Genomic DNA, 23,629 nt, shown 5'->3' on the forward strand with positions numbered 1-23,629 from the left:
TAAAAGTAGCTATTGATGATGGTGATGCCCTACATACAGCTTGCCATGGAAAGGAGTAAGAAGGATTGGATGAATGTAATAAGAAAGCAGAGATTCGAGAGGATTCTAGCATCTCCACACGCCTATCTGAAATTCCCACCATTAATTTACATAAGTATTTCTATCCTATTTTATTTTCTGTTTATTATTAATTTTCGAACTCATCATAAACCAATTTAATCTGCCTAACTGACAAATACAAGGTGACCATAGCTTGCTTCATACCAACAATCTCTGTGGGATCGACCCTTACTCACGTAAGGTATTACTTGGATGACCCAGTACACTTGCTGGTTAAGTTGAACGGAGTTATGATCACACCAGGGATTATTAGGATCCCAATTCATCACACCATGATCTCTTTGGGGTATTTTTGATTTCATACAAAAACAAAGAAACCAACTTTGAGGATCACAATTTCGTCCACCAGTCTCATACACAGGATTTAAGTTAAAATTTGCATACAAACGGGGTGTAGACGTTGGCTGGTCTTACAGTATATACATATAAACAAGTAACGAAGTTCACTCTAAACTCAGAAGACTAACAAGAGCGAAATCTTCTTTGCGAAACGATCATCAACGAACTACGGAAGGGTACTCTTGCTTCCATATGAGGGGGAAGGGAGAGAGATGGGGTAAGAGTTGGGGAGTTCTTAGTAGGCCGGGGTTATTAGTTTAATTCATTAATTTCATGTTGTTTGGTAGCGAATAATAGAATATAGAGAAGTAGTTAACAGAGGATAGATAAATAGAGAAAACAGAAAATCGAACACAAACAGAATAATACAAGAAAGTAAAATATAGACACAAAGAGTAGAATACAAGCAGGGAAAGCATACATTCATATAACAATCATAATAGAGGAAATGCACAACCAAATATGATGCATGTCTATGCTATGCAGGCCATGAACTCACGTGTCGGTTTACACCCTGCAGCCCAACATTACCCAGGAACTAGTCCTAGTTATGGCTTATTCTCTGTAGGTGAACTTCAGCTTACAAAAATTGCACTTCCGTAAGTGAGCTTCGGCTTACCAGAATAGTCTAAACACAACACAACAACTTTGTGTAGGTGAACTTTGGCCTATAGAAATGGAACCCCTGTAACTGAACTTCGGCTTACAGAAATAGTGCCCTTGTAAGTGAACTTCGGCTTACAGGAATCACAATTCTCTGTAGGTGAACTTCGGCCTACAGGAGCAACACCCTGAGATACACAATTGATATTCACTGTAGGTAAATTTTGGCCTACAGGAATAACAACACTCTGTAGGTGAACTTAGGCCTACAGGACCTCTAGGGCCAACGGAAAAGCAGTAGATGAACATACAACAGAATATCATGCCACAAGGCTTAACTCTTTATTTTTATACTCTTTTCCTCTATTCTCTTTATTATATTGCTCTTTTCTCTTTGTCTCTTTACTCTTCTCTGGTTACTCTTTTCTCTGTGTCTCTTTACTCTGCTCTGATTACTCTTTTCTCTTTGTCTCTTTACTCTGCTATAGTTTTCTCTGTTTAACGTATGTATTTATAGCTTATGTAAATTTCGGTATGAATAGTTAGCCTATCCCAAGTATAGGTTCATTAAGTCTATACTGAAACAGTTTAACTTTTCATATTATACCTAACTCTATGCGCAACTCAAGAACTAACCAAGTCGCTCCTAGTTCGTTCACTAGTCTCTGTCTATTTTTCTGTCGTTAAAACTTTACAGAATTTTCATTGGTTTTTAGCTTTTCTTTAACTTCTTAGCTTTCCTTTATCTTTGCCTCACTATCATGTTATTACCACTCCCTAAGTGTTTTATGAAGGTAATTATGAGATTATGCGCTTAAAGTTGTCTTTCTAAAGCTTTTACAGAAAACTGTCTTTTCCGCATTATTTTATTATTTTTATTAAAATATTATTTTTAATTAAATATTATTATTTAATATTTTATTATTATTTATTATTTTATCTTTAAATTTTCAAAAATTACCCCTCTTTAACTTCTAACCTTTTAAATTCACTTTTTACCACCCGTAACTTTTAATATTTCTACCTTAACCACCCTAACTTTCAGAAATTACCAAATAACCCCACAAACACCAAAAACGTTACTTCCTTGCCCTTTTAAAGATCTAAAGCCTATTCTTAAATATTCTTTATCAAACTCAAAGTGTTCTTCGTGTTCTTCGTAAATTTTTCAGATTCTTTCTTTGTTTTCACCCGTTTTTCAATCTTTTCAACAATCGATTTTTACCATAATTCAAAATAAATTAGTGATGAGCGGATAATTTATTCGCGTTTTGGCATTATTTTTAGGTAGTTTTTAGTAGGATCTAGCTACTTTTAGGGATGTTTTTATTAGTTTTTATGCAAAATTCACATTTCTGGACTTTACTACGAGTTTGGGTATTTTTATGTGATTTCAAGTATTTTCTAGCTGAAATTGAGGGACCTGAGCAAAAATCTGATAGGAGGCTGAAAAAGGACTGCTGATGCTGTTGGATTATGACCTCCCTGAACTCGAAGTGAATTTTTTGGAGTTATAGAAACCTAAATGGCGCTCTCTCAACTGCGTTGGAAAGTAGACTTCCAGGGCTTTCCATCAATATATAATAGTTCATACTTTATTCGAGTTCAGACTTCGCAAATTGGCGTTCAACGCCAGCTCCATGCTGCATTCTGGAGTAAAACGCTAGAAACACGTCACAAACCAGAGTTAAACGCCAAAAACACGTTACAACTTGGCGTTTAACCCCAAGAGAAGCCTCTGCACGTTTAAGCTTAAGCTAAGCCCAAGCACACACCAAAGTGGGCCCCGGAAGTGGATTTCTACACTTAGACTTATTTCTGTAAATCCTAGTAACTAGTTTAGTATAAGTAGAAATTTTTACTATTGTACTGGGGGTCTTTTTCCCTATTTTCGAATTCATATGTCATTTAGGGAGGCTGGCCATTCGGCCATGCCTAGACCTTGTTCTTATGTATTTTCAACGATGGAGTTTCTACACACCATAGATTAAGGTGTGGAGCTCTGCTGTTCCTCGAGTATTAATGCAAAGTACTACTATTTTTCTATTCAATTCACGCTTATTCTTATTCTAAGATATCCATTCGTACCCAAGAACCAGATGAATGTGATGATTATGTGACGCTCATCACCATTCTCACTTATGAACGTGTGCCTGACAACCACTTTCGTTCTACATGCAAATAAGCTTGAATGAATATCTCTTGGATTCCTTAATCAGAATCTTCGTGGTATAAGCTAGAATCCATTGGCAGCATTCTTGAGAATCCGGAAAGTATAAACCTTGTATGTGGGATTCCGAGTAGGATTCAGGGATTGAATGACTGTGATGAGCTTCAAACTCGCGACTGTAAGGCGTGGTGGCAACGCATAAGGATAGTAAATCCTATTCTTACATGATCGAGAACTGACAGATGATTAGCCGTGCGGTGACAGCGTACCTGGACCATTTTCACTGAGAGGACGGACGGTAGCCATTGACAATGGTGATCCCCCAACACAAAGCTTGCCATGGAAAGGAGTAAGAATGATTGGATGAAAGCAGTAGGAAAGCAGAGATTCAGAAGGAACACAGTATCTTCATGCGCTTATCTGAATTCCCACCAATGAATTACATAAGTATCCCTATCTTTATTTTATTCTTTATTTATCTTTATATTCGAAACCATTATAAACATTAGAATCTGCCTGACTGAGATTTACAAGATGCCCATAGCTTGCTTCATACAAACAATCTCTGTGGGATCGACCCTTACTCACGTAAGGTTTATTACTTGGACGAGCTAGTGCAATTGCTGGTTAGTTGTGCGAAGTTGTGAAAAAGAGTTGAGATTACAATTGTGCGTACCAAGTTGTTGGCACCATTGAGATCACAATTTCGTGCACCAAGTTTTTGGCGCCGTTGCCGGGGATTGTTTGAGTTTGGACAACTGACGGTTCATCTTGTTGCTCAGATTAGGTAATTTTCTTCTTATGTTACTTTCAAAAAGTTTTCAAAAATCTTTCAAAATTTCTTTTTGTTTTCGTTTTTCTTAAAATAATTTTTGAAAAAAAATTTTATAAAATCATAAAACCAAAAAAATATTTTTGTGTTTCTTGTTTGAGTCTAGTGTCAATTTTTAAGTTTGGTGTCAATTGCATGTTTTTAAAATTTGTGCATTTTTCGAAAAACTCATGCATGGTGTTCTTCATGATCTTTAAGTTGTTCTTGGAAAGTCTTCTTGTTTGATCTTCATACTTTCTTGTTTTGTGTCTTTTGCTGTTTTTCATATGCATTTTTGCATTCACAGTGTCTAAACATGAAAAATTTCTAAGTTTGGTGTCTTGCATGTTTTTCTTTTCTTGAAAATTTTTCAAAAATAAATCTTGATATTCATCATAATCTTCAAATTGTTCTTGGTGTTCATCTTGACATTCATAGTGTTCTTGCATGCATCATTGGTTTTGGTCCAAAATTTTCATGTTTTGGGTCATATTTGTGTTTTTCTCTCTCATCATTAAAAATTTAAAAAAAATATATTTTCCTTATTTTACTCATAATTTTCGAAATCTTTGGGTTGACTTAGTCAAAAATTTTTAAAATTAGTTGTTTCTTGCTAGTCAAGTCAAGATTTCAATTTTAAAAATCTTATCTTTTCAAAATCTTTTTCAAAAATCAAATCTTTTTCATTTTTATTTCATGTTTTTCGAAAAAGTTTTTTTAAAATTGATTTTCAAAATCTTTTTCTTAATTTTATTTCATAATTTTCAAAAACTTTACTAACAATTAATGTGATTGATTCAAAAATTTGAAGTTTGTTACTTTCTTGTTAAGAAAGGTTCAATCTTTAAATTCTAGAATCATATCTTTTAGTTTCTTGTTAGTCAAGTAATCAATTTTAATTTTAAAAATCAAATCTTTTTAATTTCCTCTTCAAATCTTTTTCAAAATATCTTTTTAATCATATCTTTTTAACCATATCTTTTTCAAATCATATCTTTTTCAAAATCTTTTTTAACTTCTCATCTTTCCAAAATTGATTTTCAAATCTTTTTCAACTAACTAATTGACTTTTTGTTTACTTCTTATTTTTTTTCAAAACCACCTAACTACTTTTCTCTCTCTTACTTTCGAAAATTTCTCACTCTTTTTCAAAATTCTTTTAATTAACTAATTGTTTCGAATTTTAATTTTAATCTTATTTCTTTTCTTAATTTTCGAATTCTAACTATATTTTTAAAATAAAAACAAAAATAATTTTCTTTTCCTTTCAATTATTTTCGAAAACTCCTCTCTCTCATCCCCTTCTATTTATTTATTTATCTACTAACACTTCTCTTCTACTCATAATTCGAATTCTTCATCTCTTCTCGCTACATTATTCTTCTATTTCTTTCTTCTTGTACTCACATAAAAGAATCTCTATACTGTGACATAGAGGATTCCTCTTCTTTTCTGTTCTCTTCTTTTTCATATGAGCAGGAGCAAGGACAAGAACATTCTTGTTAAAGTAGACCCTAAACCTGAAAGGACTCTGAAGAAGAAGCTAAGAGAAGCTAAAGCACAACAATTCAGAGAAAACCTTACAGAGAATTTTGAAAAAGAAGGAGACATGGCTGAACCCAACAACAATGCAAGGAAGATGCTTGGTAATTATACTACACCTACTTCCTTTTTTATGGAAGAAGCATCTCAATCCCTGCCATTGGAGCAAACAATTTTGAGCTGAAGCCTCAACTAGTTGCTTTAATGCAACAGAACTACAAGTTTCATGGACTTCCATCAGAAGATCCCTATCTGTTTTTAACTGAGTTCTTGCAGATCTGTGATACTGTTAAGACTAATGGAGTAGATCCTGAAGTCTACAGGCTCATGCTTTTCCCTTTTGTTGTAAGAGACAGAGCTAGAATATGGTTGGATTCACAACCTAAAGATAGCCTGGACTCTTGGGATAAGCTAGTCGCGGCCTTCTTGGCCAAGTTCTTTCCTCCTCAAAAGCTGAGCAAGCTTAGAGTGGATGTTCATACCTTTAGGCAAAAAGATGGTGAATCCCTCTATGAAGCTTGGGAAAGATACAAGCAGTTGACCAAAAAGTGTCCTTCTGACATGCTTTTAGAGTGGACCATTTTGGATATATTCTATGATGGTCTATCTGAGTTCTCTAAGATGTCACTAGACCATTCTGCAGGTGGATCCATTCACCTAAAGAAAATTCCTGCAAAAGCTCAAGAACTCATTGACATGGTTGCAAATAACCAATTCATGTATACCTCTGAAAGGAATCCTGTGAGTAATGAGACGCCTCAGAAGAAGGGAGTTCTTGAAATTGATGCTCTGAATGCCATACTGGCCCAGAACAAAATATTGACCCAACAAGTCAACATGATATCTCAGAGTCTGAATGGATTGCAAAATGCATCCAATAGTACTAAAGAAGCATCTTCTGAAGAAGAAGCTTATGATCCTGAGAACCCTGCAATGGCAGAGGTGAATTACATGGGTGAAGCCTATGGAAACACCTATAATCCCTCATGGAAGGATCAACAAAAGCCTCAACAAGGCTTTAATAATGGTGGAAGATACAGGTTTAGCAATAGCAAGCCTTTTCCATCATCTTCTCAGCAACAAACAGAGAATTTTGAGCAGAGCCCCTCTAGCTTAGCAAACATAGTCTGTGATCTATCTAAGGCCACTTTAAGTTTCATGAATGAAACAAGGTCTTCCATTAGGAACTTGGAGGCACAAGTGGGTCAACTGAGTAAGAAAATCACTGAAACTCCTCCTAGTACTCTCCCAAGCAATACATAAGAGAATCCAAAATGAGAGTGCAAGGCCATTGATATAATCAAAATGGCCGAATCCAAAGAGGAAGGGGAGGACGTGAATCCCAATGAGGAAGACCTCATGGGACGTCCTCCAGATAGAAAGGAGTTCCCTATTGAGGACCTAAAGGAATCTGAGGCTGATATAGAGACCATAAAGATTCCATTAAACTTTCTTCTGCCATTCATGAGCTCTGAGAACTATTCTTCCTCTGAAGAGGATGAAGATGTAACTGAAAAGCAAGTTGCTCAATATCTAAGAGCCATCATGAAGCTAAATGCCAAGTTGTTTGATAATGAGACTTGGAAAGATGAACCTCCCTTGCTCATTAGTGAACTAAATACATGGGTTCAGCAAACTTTACCTCAAAAGAAACAAGATCTTGATAAATTCTTAATACCCTATACCATAGACACCATGACCTTTGAGAAGGCTCTGTGTGACCTGGGATCAGGTATAAATCTTATGCCACTCTCTGTAATAGAGAAACTTGGGATCTTTGAGGTACAAGCTACAAGAATCTCATTAGAGATGGCAGACAAGTCAATAAAACAAGCTTATGGATTGGTAGAGGACGTGTTAGTGAAGGTTAAAGGCCTTTACATCCCTGCTGATTTCATAATCCTTGACACTGGGAAGGATGAGGATGAATGCATCATCCTTGGAAGACCCTTCCTAGCCATAGCAGGAGCTGTAATTGATGTTGACAGAGGAGAGCTAGTCCTTCAATTGAATGGGGATTACCTTGTATTTAAAGCTCAAGGATCTTCCTCTGCAACCATAGAGAGGAAGCATGAAAAGCTTTTCTCAATACAAAGTCAAACAAAGCCCCCACAATCAAGCTCTAAGTTTGGTGTTGGGAGGCTACAACCAAAATCTATGTTTGGTGTTGAACCCCCACATTCAAACTCTAAGTTTGGTGTTGGGAGGCCCTCATCATGCTCTGAACATCTGTGAAGCTCCATGAGAGCTCACTATCAAGCTATTGACATTAAAGAAGCGCTTATTGAGAGGCAACCCAATTTTTAATTATCTATATTTCTATTATTCTTTTATGTTTTATTAGGTTTATGATCATGTGGAGTCAAAAAATAATTGCAAAAATTAAAAACAGAATAAAAAATAGTAGAAGAAAAAGCACACCCTGGAGGAAGAGCTGTCTGGCGTTCAAACGCCAGAAACAAGCATCAAGCTGGCATTTAACGCCAGAAACGAGCATCAAGCCGGCGTTTAACGCCAGAAACGAACATCAGGCTGGCGTTAAACGCCAGAAACAGGCTACATTTGGGCGTTCAACGCCAGAAACAAGCTGTAGTCGGGCATTAAACGCCAGAATTGCATACAGAGGGCATTTTAAATGCCTAAGAGATGCAGGGATGAGAAATCCTTGACACCTCTAGATCTGTGGACCCCACAGGATCACCTCAAGATCTGTGGACCCCACAGGATCCCACTTACCCCACTTCTCTCTTTTTCACACAATCTAATAACACTATGCCCTTTACCAAACACCTCAATCTCTCTTCCCCATTACCCCTTCATCAATCACATCCATACACTCTTCCCCAAAAACCCCACCTACCTTCAAATTCAAAATCTCTTTCCCACCCAAACCCAAACCCCTCTCCCTCCACTATATAAACCCCTCCATCCTTCTTCATTTTCACACAAACACTACCCTCTCTTCTCCCCATTGGCCGAAACCCACACCTCTCTCCCTCTCCTCCATATCTTCTTCTTCTTCTTCTATTCTTTCTTCTTTTGCTCGAGGGTGAGCAATATTCTAAGTTTGGTGTGGTAAAAGCATAGCTTTTTTGTTTTTCCATAATCATTGATGGCACCTAAGGCTAGAGAAACCTCAAGAAAGAGGAAAGGGAAGGCAATTGCTTCCACCTTTGAGTCATGGGAGATGGAGAGATTCTTCTTAAAAGGCCATCAAGACCACATCTATGAAGTTGTGGCCAAGAAAAAGGTGATCCCTGAGGTCCCTTTTAAGCTAAAAAAGTGCGAATATCCGGAGATCCGACATGAGATCCAAAGAAAAGGTTGGGAAGTTCTTACCAATCCTATTCAACAAGTTAGAATCTTAATGGTTCAAGAGTTCTATGCAAATGCATGGATCACTAGGAACCATGATCAAAGCATGAACCCAAACCTAAAGAATTGGCTTACAATGGTTCGGAGGAAATGCTTAGATTTCAGTCCGGAGAACATAAGGTTTGCGTTCAACTTGCCTATGATGCAAGAAGACGCACGCCCCTACACTAGAAGGGTCAACTTTGATCAAAGGTTGGACCAAGTCCTCATGGACATATATGTTGAAGGAGCTCAATGGAAAAGAGACTCAAAAGGCAAGCCGGTTCAATTGAGAAGACTGGACCTTAAGCCTGTGGCTAAAGGATGGTTGGAGTTCATCCTACGCTCTATCATCCCCACTAGCAACCGATCCGAAGTAACTGTGGATCGGGCCATCATGATCCATAGCATCATGATAGGAGAGGAAGTAGAAGTTCATGAAGTCATCCCTCTAGAACTCTACAAAGTAGCCGAACAGCCTTCCACCTTGGCAAGGCTAGCTTTTCCTCATCTCATTTGCCATCTATGCAACTTAGTTGGAGTTGTCATAGAAGGAGACATCCTCATTGAAGAGGACAAGCCCATCACTAAGAAGAGGATGGAGCAAACAAGAGAGCCTATTCATGGATCTCAAGAGACGTATGAGGAAGCTCATCATCAAAAAATCTCTGAGATGCCTCAAGGGATGCATTTTCCTCCAAACAACTACTGAGAACAACTCAACACTTCTCTAGAAGGATTGAGTCATAACATGAACCAATTAAGGGTAGAACACCAAGAGCACTCCATCATTCTCAATGAGATTAGAAAAGATCAAAGAGCTATGAGGGAGGAGCAACAAAGGCAAGGAAGAGATATAGAGGAGCTCAAAGACACCATTGGTCCTTCAAAAAGAAGGTGCCACCCTCACTAAGGTGGACTCATTCCTTAACTTCCTTGTTCTTATCTCTCTGTTTTTCAGTTTTATGCTATATGTTTGTCTATGTTTTGAGTCTTTACTACATGATCATTAGTATTTAGTAACTATGTATTAAGGCTATGAATAATTCCTTGAATCCTTCACCTTTCTTAAATGAAAAATGTTTTTAATACAAAAGAACAAGAAGTACATGAGTTTCGAATTCATCCTTGAAATTAGTTTAATTATATTGATGTGGTGACAATACTTTTTGTTTTCTGAATGAATCACTACAAGAAAAACACCCATTCAAGTACACTTTAAAAGTGTAGCCAAAACCAAAAAAAAAATGCTTCTTCACTCCTTTGGTTGCACTCAACTCTTTTTGACTTTCGACTACATCCAACCTTGGCATAGTTTCCTCCTTGTCATTACGTGTGATGAGCGGATAATTTATACACTTTTTGGCATTGTTTTTAGGTAGTTTTTAGTAAGTTCAAGCTACTTTTAGGGATGTTTTCATTAGTTTTTATGTTAAATTCACATTTCTGGACTTTACTATGAGTTTGTGTGTTTTTCTATGATTTCAGGTAATTTCTGGCTGAAATTGAGGGACTTGAGCAAAACTCTGAAAGAGGCTAACAAAAGGACTGCTGATGCTGTTGGAATCTGACCTCCCTGCACTCAAAATAGATTTTCTGGAGCTACAGAACTCCAAATGATGCGCTCTCAACGGCGTTGGAAAGTAGACATCCAGAGCTTTCCATCAATATATAATAGTCCATACTTTATTCGGAAATTGACGACGTAACTTGGCGTTGAAAGCCAAGTTCATGCTGCTGTCTGGAGTTAAACGCCAGAAAAACGTCATGATCCGGAGTTGAACGCCCAAAACACGTCATAACTTGGAGTTCAACTCCAAGAGAAGCCTCAGCTCGTGAATTGATCAAGCTCAGCCCAAGCATACACCAAGTGGGCCCCGGAAGTGGATTTATACATCAATTACTTACTCATGTAAACCCTAGTAGCTAGTCTAGTATAAATAGGATAAGTTACTATTGTATTAGACATCTTTTGACAGTTTAATCTCTTGACTGTTTAGCCTTTGATTATTCGGTCTCTTGATCACTCAGGGGGCTGGCCATTTGGCCATGCCTGAACCTTTTACTTATGTATTTTCAACGGTGGAGTTTCTGTACACCATAGATTAAGGGTGTAGAGCTCTGCTGTACCTCAAGTTTCAATACAATTACTATTACTTTTTATTCAATTTTCTCTTATTCTTATTCCAAGATATACGTTGCACAACACTTTGATGAATGTGATGATCCATGACACTCATCATCATTCTCACTTATGAACGCGCATGATTGACAACCACTTCCGTTCTACCTTAGGCCGGATGCATATCTCTTAGATTCCCCAACATAATCTTCGTGGTATAAGCTAGATAGATGGCGGCATTCATGAGGATCCGGAAAGTCTAACCTTCTCTGTGGTATTCTGAGTAGGATCCTGGGAATCCGGAATGTCTAACCTTGTCTGTGGTATTCCGAGTAGGATTCCGGTATTGAATGACTGTGACGAGCTTCAAACTCCTGAAGTCTGGGCATTAGTGACAGACGCAAAAGAATCAATGGATTCTATTCCAACCTGATTAAGAACCGACAGATGATTAGCCGTGCTGTGACAGAGCATTTGGACCGTTTTCACTGAGAGGATGGGATGTAGCCATCAACCAAGGGTGATGCCTCCAGACGATTAGCCGTACAGTGACAGCGCATAGGACCATTTTCCCGAGAGGATTGAAAGTAGCCATTGATGATGGTGATGCCCTACAAACAGCTTGCCATGGAAAGGAGTAAGAAGGATTGAAGGAAGAGCGAGTAGTGAACTAGAGTTTCAAGAGGAACACAGCATCTCCATACACCTATCTGGAATCCCCACTATTGATTTACATAAGTATTTCTATCCTTTTTTATTTTCTATTTTATTATTAATTTTTGAAACCATAAACCAATTTAGTCTGCCTAACTGAGATTTACAAGGTGACCATAGCTTGCTTCATACCAACAATCTCTGTGGGATCGACCCTTACTTGCGTAAGGTTTATTACTTGGACGACCCAGTACACTTGCTAGTTAGTTGAATGGAGTTGTGAATTCAACTGGTGCCATAATAATGATTTCATACAAATACAAAGAATATGGATCACAATGTCGTCCACCAAGTTTTTGGCGCCGTTGCCGGGGATTGTCCGAGTATGGACAACTGACGGTTCATCTTGTTGCTCAGATTAGGTAATTTTCTTTTCAAAAATCTTTTTCAAAATTTTTCTTTTCTTTTTCGTTTTTCTAAAATATATTTTCGAAAAAAATTTAATAAAAATCCAAAAAAATCATAAAATCATAATAATTAAAAATATTTTGTGTTCTTGTTTGAGTCTTGAGTCAATCTTTAAGTTTGGTGTCAATTGCATGCTTTTAAAAAATTTTTCTTGCATTTTTTCGAAAATCCATGCATTCATAGTGTTCTTCATGATCTTCAAGTTGTTCTTGACAAGTCTTCTTGTTTGATCTTGATGATTTCTTGTTTTGTATTGTTTGTTGTTTTTCATGTGCATCTTTGCATTCATATTTTCCAAGCATTAAAAATTTCTAAGTTTAGTGTCTTGCATGTTTTCTTTGCATCAAAAATTTTTCAAAATTATGTTCTTGATGTTCATCGTGATCTTCAAAGTGTTCTTGGTGTTCATCTTGACATTCATAGCATTCTTGCATGCATTCATTGTTTTGATCTAAAAATTTCATGCATTGAGCATTTTTTTTGTTTTTCTCTCTCATAATTTTAAATTCAAAAATCAAAAAAATATCTTTTCCTTATTTCCCTCCAAATTTTCGAAATTTTGGGTTGACTTGGTCAAAAAAATTTTTAAAATTAGTTGTTTCTTACAAGTCAAGTCAAAATTTCAATTTTAAAAATCTTATCTTTTCAACATCTTTTTCAAAAATCATATCTTTTCCATTTTTTTCTTATTTTCGAAATTTTTAAATATTACTTTTTCAAAAATCTTTTTCTTATCTTTTATATCTAATTTTCGAAAATTAGCTAACAATTAATGTGATTGGTTCAAAAATTTGAAGTTTGTTACTTTCTTGTTAAGAAAGGTTCAATCTTTAAATTCTAGAATCTTATCTTGTAGTTTCTTGTTAGTTAAGTCATTTTAAAAATTAAATCTTTTTCAAAATATCTTTTTCTTAAAACTTTTATCTTATCTTTTTATCTTATCCTTTTCAAAATTTTATATTTTTCAAAATTTGATTTCAAAATATCTTATCTAACTTCTTTTCTTCTTATCTTTTTAAAATTTAATTTCAATATCTTTTTCAATCAACTAACTAATTTTTTTTTGGTTTCTTATCTTTTTCAAAACCACCTAACTACTTTTCCCTCTCTAATTTTCAAAAATATCTTACCCCTCTTTCAAAAATTCTTTTTTTTATTAATTAATTGTTTCAAATTTTAATTTTAATTTTAATTTTATCTTTAATTTTCGAAAATTACTAACCTCTTTTTCAAAATTATTTTCGAAATTTCCCTTCTCTTTTCTTCTTCTATTTAATTATTTAATTACTAACACTTCTCTTCACCTCTCTTCATCTAAAAAATCCGAATTCTTCTTCATTCTTCTACTCCCTTCTTTTTCTACTAACATAAAGGAATCTCTATACTGTGACATAGAGGATTCCTCTTCTTTTCTTGTTTTTTTCTCTTTCATATGAGCAGGAACAAGGATAAAGGCACTCTTGTTGAAATTGATCCAGAACCTGAAAGGACCCTGAAGAGAAAATTAAGAGAAGCTAAGTTAAAACAATCCAGAAACAACCTTTCAGAAATTTTCGAACAAGAGAAGGAGATGGCAGCCGAAAATAATAAGAATGCAAGGAGAATGCTTGGTGACTTCACAAAGCCAACGTCCAAGTTTGATGGAAGAAGCATCTCCATTCCTGCCATTGGAGCCAATAACTTTGAGCTGAAACCTCAGCTAGTTGCCTTAATGCAACAAAACTGCAAGTTTTATAGACTTCCATCTGAAGATCCTTATCAGTTTTTAACTGAGTTCTTGCAGATCTGTGAGATTGTAAAGACGAATAGAGTTGATCCTGAAGTCTACAGACTCATGCTTTTCCCTTTTGCTGTAAGAGACAGAGCTAGAATATGGTTGGATTCACAACCCAAGGATAGCCTGGACTCCTGGGATAAGCTGGTCACTGCCTTCTTGGATAAATTCTTTCCTCCTCAAAAGCTGAGCAAGCTGAGAGTGGATGTTCAAACCTTCAAACAAAAAGATGGTGAATCCCTCTATGAAGCTTGAGAAAGATACAAGCAGCTGACCAAAAGATGTCCATCTGACATGTTTTCAGAATGGACCATATTAGATATATTCTATTATGGTCTCATTGAATTTTCGAAAATGTCATTGGACCATTCTGCAGGTGGGTCTATTCACCTGAAGAAAACGCCTGAAGAGGCTCAAGAACTCATTGATATGGTTGCAAACAACCAATTCATGTACACTTCTGAGAGGAATTCCGTGAATAATGGGATACCTCAAAAGAAAGAAGTTCTTGAAATTGATACTCTGAATGCCATATTGGCTCAGAACAAAGTGTTGACTCAACAGGTCAACATGATCTCTCAAAATTTGAATGGATGGAAACATGCATCCAACAGTACTAGAGAGGCAGCTTCTGAAGAAGCTTATGATCCTGAGAACCCTGCCATGGCAGAGGTTAATTACATGGGTGAACCTTATGGAAACACCTATAACCCATCATGGAGAAATCATCCAAATTTCTCATGGAATGATCAACAAAAGCCTCAACAAGGCTTTAACAATGGTGGACGTAATAGGCTGGGCAATAGCAAGCCATATCCATCATCTTCTCAGCAACAGACAGAGAATTCTGAACAAAACACTTCTAATTTAGCCAATGTAGTCTCTGATCTGTCAAAGGCCACTTTCAGTTTCATGAGTGAAACAAGATCCTCCATTAGAAATATGGAGGCACAAGTGGTCCAGCTGAGTAAGAAAGTCATTGAAACTCCTCCTAGTATTCTCCCAAGCAATACAGAAAAGAATCCAAAAGGAGAGTGCAAGGCTATTGATGTAATCAATGTGGCCGAATGCACAAGGGAGGAGGAGGACGAAAATCCTAGTGAGAAAGACCTCCTGGGACGTCCCTCAAGCAAGAAAGAGTTTCCTATTAAGGATCCAAAAGAATCTGAGAGCAAGTTGCTCAATATTTAGGAGCTATCATGAAGCTGAACGCCAAGTTATTTGGTAATGAGACTTGGGAAAGTGAACCTCCCGTGCTCATTAATGAACTAGATACTTGGATTCAGAAAATTCTACCTCAAAAGAAACAAGATCCTGGCAAATTCTTAATACTTTGTACCATAGGCACCATGACCTTTGCAAAAGCTCTGTGTGATCTGGGGTCAGGGATAAATCTTATGCCACTCTCTGTAATGGAGAAGCTGGGGATCATTGAGGTACAACCTGCCTTGTTCTCGTTACAATTGGCAGACAAGTCATTGAGACAAGCTTATGGAATAGTAGAGGACGTGTTAGTATAGGTTGAAGGCCTTTACATCCCTGCTGATTTCATAATCTTAGACACTAGGAAGGAAGAGGATGATTGCATCATCCTTGGAAGACCATTCCTAGCCACAGCAGGAGCTGTGATAGATGTCAACAGAGGTGAATTAGTCCTTCAATTGAATGGGGACTACCTTGTGTTTAAGGCACATGGCCATCCCTCTGTGACAAAAGAGAGTAAGCATGAAGAGCTTCTCTCAGTTCAGAGTCAAGAAGAGCCCCCACAGTCAAACTCTAAGTTTGGTGTTGGGAGGCCACAACCAAACTCTAAGTTTGGTGTTAAAACCCCATATCCAAACTCTAAGTTTGGTGTTGGCAACTATACAACATTGACCTGATCACCTTGTGGCTCCATGAGAGCCACTGTCAAGCTATTGACATTAAAGAAGCGCTTGTTGGGAGGCAAGCCAATTTTATTTATCTAATTCTTATTTTTATTTTTATTATTGTTATTTTGTGTTTTATTAGGTACATGATCATGAGGAGTCACGAAAAAATCAAAAAAATTAAAAACAGAATCATGAACAGCAGAAGAAAAAATTTACACCCTGGAGGACGCACAGGCTGGCGTTCAACGCCAGTAAGATGCATCTGGCTGGCGTTCAACGCCAGAACAGAGCATCATTCTGGTGCCGAACTCCAGAAACAAGCAACATTCTGGCGCTGAACGCCAGGAATGTGCCCAGAGAAGAAAAACTGGCGCTGAACGCCAGTAACAAGCATGAAACTGGCGTTCAACGCCAGAAACATGCTTTACATGGGCATTGAACGCCCAGAATGTGCACCAATGGGCGTTTAAACGCCAGAATGGTGTGCAAAGGCATTTTACATGCCTATTTGGTGCAGGGATGGAATTCCTTGACACCTTAGGACCTGTGGACCCCACAGGATCATCTCAGGATCTGTGGACCCCACAGGATCCCCACCTAACATATTCCCACCTTACCTCCTAATCCTATTTTACTCTTCCCCATGTCACACTTCCCAACAACTTCAATCTCTGAATCTCTCTTCCCAATAAACACTCTTTCCCAAACCCCTTCACCAATCACCTCAATTCCTCTTCCCAATCAACCCAGTACACTTGCTGGTTAGTTGAACGGAATTGTGAATTCAACTGGTGCCATAATAATGATTTCATACAAATACAAAGAATATGGATCACAATTTCGTCCACCAAATTTTTGGCGCCGTTGCCGGGGATAATTGTTAGCTAATTTTTTAAATTTTTAAAAATTACTTTTTCAAAAATCTTTTTCTTATCTTTTATATCTAATTTTCGAAAATTAGCTAACAATTAATGTGATTGGTTCAAAAATTTGAAGTTTGTTACTTTCTTGTTAAGAAAGGTTCAATCTTTAAATTCTAGAATCTTATCTTGTAGTTTCTTGTTAGTTAAGTCATTTTAAAAATTAAATCTTTTTCAAAATATCTTTTTCTTAAAACTTTTATCTTATCTTTTTATCTTATCCTTTTCAAAATTTTATATTTTTCAAAATTTGATTTCAAAATATCTTATCTAACTTCTTTTCTTCTTATCTTTTTAAAATTTAATTTCAATATCTTTTTCAATCAACTAACTAATTTTTTGTTTGTTTCTTATCTTTTTCAAAACCACCTAACTACTTTTCCCTCTCTAATTTTCGAAAATATCTTACCCCTCTTTCAAAAATTATTTTTTTTATTAATTAATTGTTTCAAATTTTAATTTTAATTTTAATTTTATCTTTAATTTTCGAAAATTACTAACCTCTTTTTCAAAATTATTTTCGAAATTTCCCTTCTCTTTTCTTCTTCTATTTAATTATTTAATTACTAACACTTCTTTTCACCTCTCTTCATCTAAAAAATCCGAATTCTTCTTCATTCTTCTACTCCCTTCTTTTTCTACTAACATAAAGGAATCTCTATACTGTGACATAGAGGATTCCTCTTCTTTTCTTGTTTTCTTCTCTTTCATATGAGTAGGAACAAGGATAAAGGCACTCTTGTTGAAATTGATCCAGAACCTGAAAGGACCCTGAAGAGAAAATTAAGAGAAGCTAAGTTACAACAATCCAGAAACAACCTTTCAGAAATTTTCAAACAAGAGAAGGAGATGGCAGCCGAAAATAATAATAATGCAAGGAGAATGCTTGGTGACTTCACAAAGCCAACGTCCAAGTTTGATGGAAGAAGCATCTCCATTCCTACCATTGGAGCCAATAACTTTGAGCTGAAACCTCAGCTAGTTGCCTTAATGCAACAAAACTGCAAGTTTTATGGACTTCCATCTGAAGATCCTTATCAGTTTTTAACTGAGTTCTTGTAGATCTGTGAGACTGTAAAGACGAATGGAGTTGATCCTGAAGTCTACAGACTCATGCTTTTCCCTTTTGCTGTAAGAGACAGAGCTAGAATATGGTTGGATTCACAACCTAAGGATAGCCTGGACTCCTGGGATAAGCTGGTCACTGCCTTCTTGGATAAATTCTTTCCTCCTCAAAAGCTGAGCAAGCTGAGAGTAGATGTTCAAACCTTCAAACAAAAAGATGGTGAATCCCTCTATGAAGCTTGGGAAAGATACAAGAAGCTGACCAAAAGATGTCCATCTGACATGTTTTCAGAATGGACCATATTAGATATATTCTATTATGGTCTCTCTGAATTTTCGAAAATGTCATTGGACTATTCTGCAGGTGGATCTATTCACCTGAAGAAAACGCCTGAAGAGGCTCAAGAACACATTGATATGGTTGCAAACAACCAATTCATGTACACTTCTGAGAGGAATTCCGTGAATAATGGGATACCTCAAAAGAAAGGAGTTCTTGAAATTGATACTCTGAATGCCATATTGGCTCAGAACAAAGTGTTGACTCAACAGGTCAACATGATCTCTCAAAATCTGAATGGATGGCAACATGCATCCAACAGTACTAGAGAGGCAGCTTCTGAAGAAGCTTATGATCCTGAGAACCCTGCCATGGCAGAGGTTAATTACATGGGTGAACCTTATGGAAACACCTATAACCCATCATGGAGAAATCATCCAAATTTCTCATGGAAAGATCAACAAAAGCCTCAACAAGGCTTTAACAATGGTGGACGTAATAGGCTGGGCAATAGCAAGCCATATCCATTATCTTCTCAGCAACAGACAGAGAATTCTGAACAAAACACTTCTAATTTAGCCAATGTAGTCTCTGATCTGTCAAAGGCCACTTTCAGTTTCATGAGTGAAACAAGATCCTCCATTAGAAATCTGGAGGCACAAGTGGGCCAGCTGAGTAAGAAAGTCATTGAAACTCCTCCTAGTATTCTCCCAAGCAATACAGAAGAGAATCCAAAAGGAGAGTGCAAGGCTATTGATGTAATCAATGTGGCCGAATGCACAAGGGAGGAGGAGGACAAAAATCCTAGTGAGAAAGACCTCCTGGGACGTCCCTCAAGCAATAAGGAGTTTCCTATTAAGGATCCAAAAGAATCTGAGGCTCATATAGAGACCATAGAGATTCCATTAAATCTCCTTCTGCCATTCATGAGCTCTGAAGACTATTCTTCCTCTAAAGAGGATGAAGATGTGACTGGAGAGCAAGTTGCTCAATATTTAGGAGCTATCATGAAGCTGAACGCCAAGTTATTTGGTAATGAGACTTGGGAAAGTGAACCTCCCTTACTCATTAATGAACTGGATACTTGGATTCAGAAAATTCTACCTCAAAAGAAACAAGATCCTGGCAAATTCTTAATACCTTGTACCATAGGCACCAAAACCTTTGCAAAAGCTCTGTGTGATCTGGGGTCAGGGATAAATCTTATGCCACTCTCTGTAATGGAGAAGCTGGGGATCATTGAGGTACAACCTGCCTTGTTCTCATTACAATTGGCAGACAAGTCATTGAGACAAGCTTATGGAATAGTAGAGGACGTGTTAGTAAAGGTTGAAGGCCTTTACATCCCTGCTGATTTCATAATCTTAGACACTAGGAAGGAAGAGGATGATTGCATCATCCTTGGAAGACCTTTCCTAGCCACAGCAGGAGCTGTGATAGATGTCAACAGAGGTGAATTAGTCCTTCAATTGAATGGGGACTACCTTGTGTTTAAGGCACATGGCCATCCCTCTGTGACAAAAGAGAGTAAGCATGAAGAGCTTCTCTCAGTTCAGAGTCAAGAAGAGCCCCCACAGTCAAACTCTAAGTTTGGTGTTGGGAGGCCACAACCAAACTTTAAGTTTGGTGTTAAAACCCCATATCCAAACTCTAAGTTTGGTGTTGGCAACTATACAACATTGACCTGATCACCTTGTGGCTCCATGAGAGCCACTGTCAAGCTATTGATATTAAAGAAGCGCTAGTTGGGAGGCAACCCAATTTTATTTATCTAATTCATATTTTTATTTTTATTATTGTTATTTTGTGTTTTATTAGGTACATGATCATGAGGAGTCACGAAAAAATCAAAAAAATTAAAAACAGAATCAAAAACAGCAGAAGAAAAAATTTACACCCTGGAGGACGCACAGGCTGGCGTTCAACGCCAGTAAGATGCATCTGGCTGGCGTTCAACGCCAGTAAGATGCATCTGGCTGGCGTTCAACGCCAGAACAGAGCATCATTCTGGCGCCGAACGCCAGAAACAAGCAACATTCTGGCGCTGAACGCCAGGAATGTGCCCAGAGAAGAAAAACTGGCGCTGAACGCCAGTAACAAGCATGAAACTGGCGTTCAACGCCAGAAACATGCTTTACATGGGCGTTGAATGCCCAGAATGTGCACCAATGGGCTTTTAAACGCCAGAATGGTGTGCAAAGGCATTTTACATGCCTATTTGGTGCATGGATGGAATTACTTGACACCTCAGGACCTGTGGACCCCACAGGATCATCTTAGGATCTATGGACCCCACAGGATCCCTACCTAACATATTCCCACCTTACCTCCTAATCCTATTTTACTCTTCCCCATGTCACACTTCCCAACAATTTCAATCTCTGAATCTCTCTTCCCAATAAACACTCTTTCCCAAACCCCTTCACCAATCACCTCAATTCCTCTTCCCAATCAACCCATTCACCACTCACATCCATCCACTCTTCCCCATAAACCCCACCTACCTTCAAAAATTCAAAACTAATCTCCCACCCATTCCCACCCTAAATGGCCGAATACACCTAACCCCTCTCCCTATAAATACCCTTCTATTCTCCTTCATTTTCACACAACACAAATCCCTCTTCTCCCACTTAGCCGAACTTACCTCTCTCCCTCTCTCCTATATTTTTTTCTTCTTCTTCTTCTCTTCTTTCTTCTCTTGCTCGAAAGCATAAGCTTTTTGTTTTTCCATTACCATCAATGGCACCTAAGACCGGAGTATCCTCTAGAAAAGGAAAAGGGAAGACAAAAGCTTCCACCTCTGAGTTATGGGAGATGGAAAGATTCATCTCCAAGAGCCATCAAGACCACTTCTATGATGTTGTGGCAAAGAAGAAGGTGATCCCTGAGGTCCCTTTCAAACTCAAGAAAAATGAGTATCCGGAGATCCGACATGAAGTCCGAAGAAGAGGTTGGGAAGTCCTAACCAACCCCATGCAACAAGTCGGAATCTTAATGGTTCAAGAGTTCTATGCCAATGCATGGATCACTAGGAACCATGATCAAGGTATGAACCCGAGTCCAAAGAACTATCTCACAATGGTTCGGGGGAAATACTTGGATTTTAGTCCGGAAAATGTGAGGTTGGCATTCCACTTGCCCATGATGCAAGGAGATGAATGCCCCTACACTAGAAGGGTCAACTTTGATCAAAGGTTGGACCAAGTCCTTATGGACATTTGTGTGGAAGGAGCTCAATGGAAAAGAGACTCCAAAGGCAAGCCAGTCTAACTAAGAAGACTGGACCTCAAGCCTATAGCTAGAGGATGGTTGGAGTTCATTCAACGCTCCATCATTCCTACAAGCAACCGATCAGAAGTTACTGTGGATCGGGCCATCATGATTCATGGCATCATGATTGGAGAGGAAGTAGAAGTTCATGAGGTCATCTCCAATGAAATCTACAAAATAGCCGAGAAGCCCTCACCCATGGCACGGCTAGCTTTCCCTCACCTTATTTGCCATCTATGTTACTCAGCTGGAGTTATCATAGAAGGAGACACCTCCATTGAAGAGGACAAGCCCATAACCAAGAAGAGGATGGAGCAAGCAAGAGAGACCCCTCACGGTTCTCAAGAGATGCATGAGGAAGTTCATCACCAAGAAATCCCTGAGATGCCTCAAGGGATGCACTTTCCTCCCAACAACTATTGGGAAAAACTCAACACTTCCTTAGAAGATTTGAGACACAATGTTGAACAACTAAGGGTGGAACATCATGAGCACTCCATCATTCTCCAAGAAATAAGAGAAGATCAAAGAGCAATGAGGGAGGAGCAACAAAGGCAAGGAAGGGACATAGAAGAGCTTAAGGACATTGTTGGACCTTCAAGAAGAAGACGCCACTAAAGGTGGATTCATTCCTTGTTCTTTATTTCTTTCTGTTTTTCGGTTTTTAATGTTATGTTATCTATGTTTTGTGTCTTTACTTCATGATCATTAGTATGTAACCATGTCTTAAAGCTATGAATAAAATCCATTAATCCTTCACCTCTCTTAAATGAAAAATGTTTTAATTCAAAAGAACAAGAAATACATGAATTTCGAATTTATCCTTGAATTTAATTTAATTATATTGATGTGGTGACAATACTTTTGTTTTCTGAATGAATGCTTGAACAGTGCATATGTCTTTTGATCTTGTTGTTTATGAATGTTAAAATTGTTGGCTCTTGAAAGAATGATGAACAAAGAGAAATGTTATTGATGATCTGAAAAATCATGAAATTGATTCTTGAAGCAAGAAAAAGCAGTGAAAAGTAAAAAGCTTGCGAAAAAAAAATTGAAAGAAAAAGAAAAAGCAAGTAGAAAAAGCCAATAGCCCTTAAAACCAAAAGGCAAGGGTAAAAAGGATCCAAGGCTTTGAGCATCAATGGATAGGATGGCCCAAGGAAATAAAATCCAGGCCTAAGCGGCTAAATCAAGCTGTCCCTAACCATATGCTTGTGTCATGAAGGTCCAAGTGAAAAGCTTGAGACTGAGTGGTTAAAGTCGTGATCCAAAGCAAAAGAGTGTGCTTAAGAGCTCTGGACACCACTAACTGGGGACTCTAGCAAAGCTGAGTCACAATCTGAAAAGGTTCACCCAGTTATGTGTCTGTGGCATTTATGTATCCGGTGGTAATACTGGAAAACAAAGTGCTTAGGGCCACAGCCAAGACTCATAAGTAGCTGTGTTCAAGAATCAACATGCTTAACTAGGAAAGTCAATAACACTATCCAAAATTCTAAGTTCCTAAAGAAGCCAATCATTCAGAACTTCAAAGGAAAAAGTGAGATGCCAAAACTGTTCAGAAGCAAAAAGCTACAAGTCCCGCTCATCTAATTATAATTGATATTCATTGATATTCTGGAATTTATAGTATATTCTCTTCTTTTTATCCTATTTGATTTTCAGTTGCTTGGGGACAAGCAACAATTTAAGTTTGGTGTTGTGATGAGCGGATAATTTATACGCTTTTTGACATTGTTTTTAGGTAGTTTTTAGTAAGTTCAAGCTACTTTGAGGGATGTTTTCATTAGTTTTTATGCAAAATTTACATTTCTGGACTTTACTATGAGTTTGTGTGTTTTTCTGTGATTTCAGGTAATTTCTGGCTGAAATTGAGGGACTTGAGCAAAACTCTGAAAAAGGCTGACAAAAGGACTGCTGATGCTGTTGGAATCTGACATCCCTGCACTTGAAATGGATTTTCTGGAGCCACAGAACTCCAAATGGCGCGCTCTCAACGGCGTTGGAAAGTAGACATCCAGAGCTGTCCAGCAATATATAATAGTCCATACTTTATTCGGTTGCAGCAGATGACATAACTTGGCGTTGAACGCCAAGTTCATGCTGCTATCTGGAGTTAAACGCCAGAAAAACGTCATGATCCGGAGTTGAACGCCCAAAACACGTCATAACTCGGAGTTCAACTCCAAGAGAAGCCTCAGCTCGTGGATTGATCAAGCTCAGCCCAAGCATACACCAAGTGGGCCCCGAAAGTGGATTTATA

The 23,629-nt window shown here is 37.7% G+C and overlaps 2 non-coding genes across 2 annotated transcripts; both read right to left on the bottom strand.

Annotated features, from left to right (window-relative positions):
* Window positions 1-6,044: 6,044 nt before the first annotated feature.
* Window positions 6,045-6,152, bottom strand: LOC130978014 (small nucleolar RNA R71). Its single transcript, XR_009085678.1, has one exon. It is a non-coding gene; the product is annotated as a small nucleolar RNA R71 (small nucleolar RNA).
* An 11,841-nt stretch (window positions 6,153-17,993) lies between these two features.
* Window positions 17,994-18,097, bottom strand: LOC130977719 (small nucleolar RNA R71). The gene has a single exon (XR_009085399.1). It is a non-coding gene; the product is annotated as a small nucleolar RNA R71 (small nucleolar RNA).
* Window positions 18,098-23,629: the final 5,532 nt, after the last annotated feature.

Source organism: Arachis stenosperma, chromosome 4, assembly GCF_014773155.1.
Source record: "Arachis stenosperma cultivar V10309 chromosome 4, arast.V10309.gnm1.PFL2, whole genome shotgun sequence".
In the NCBI taxonomy this organism is placed as follows: Eukaryota; Viridiplantae; Streptophyta; class Magnoliopsida; order Fabales; family Fabaceae; genus Arachis; species Arachis stenosperma.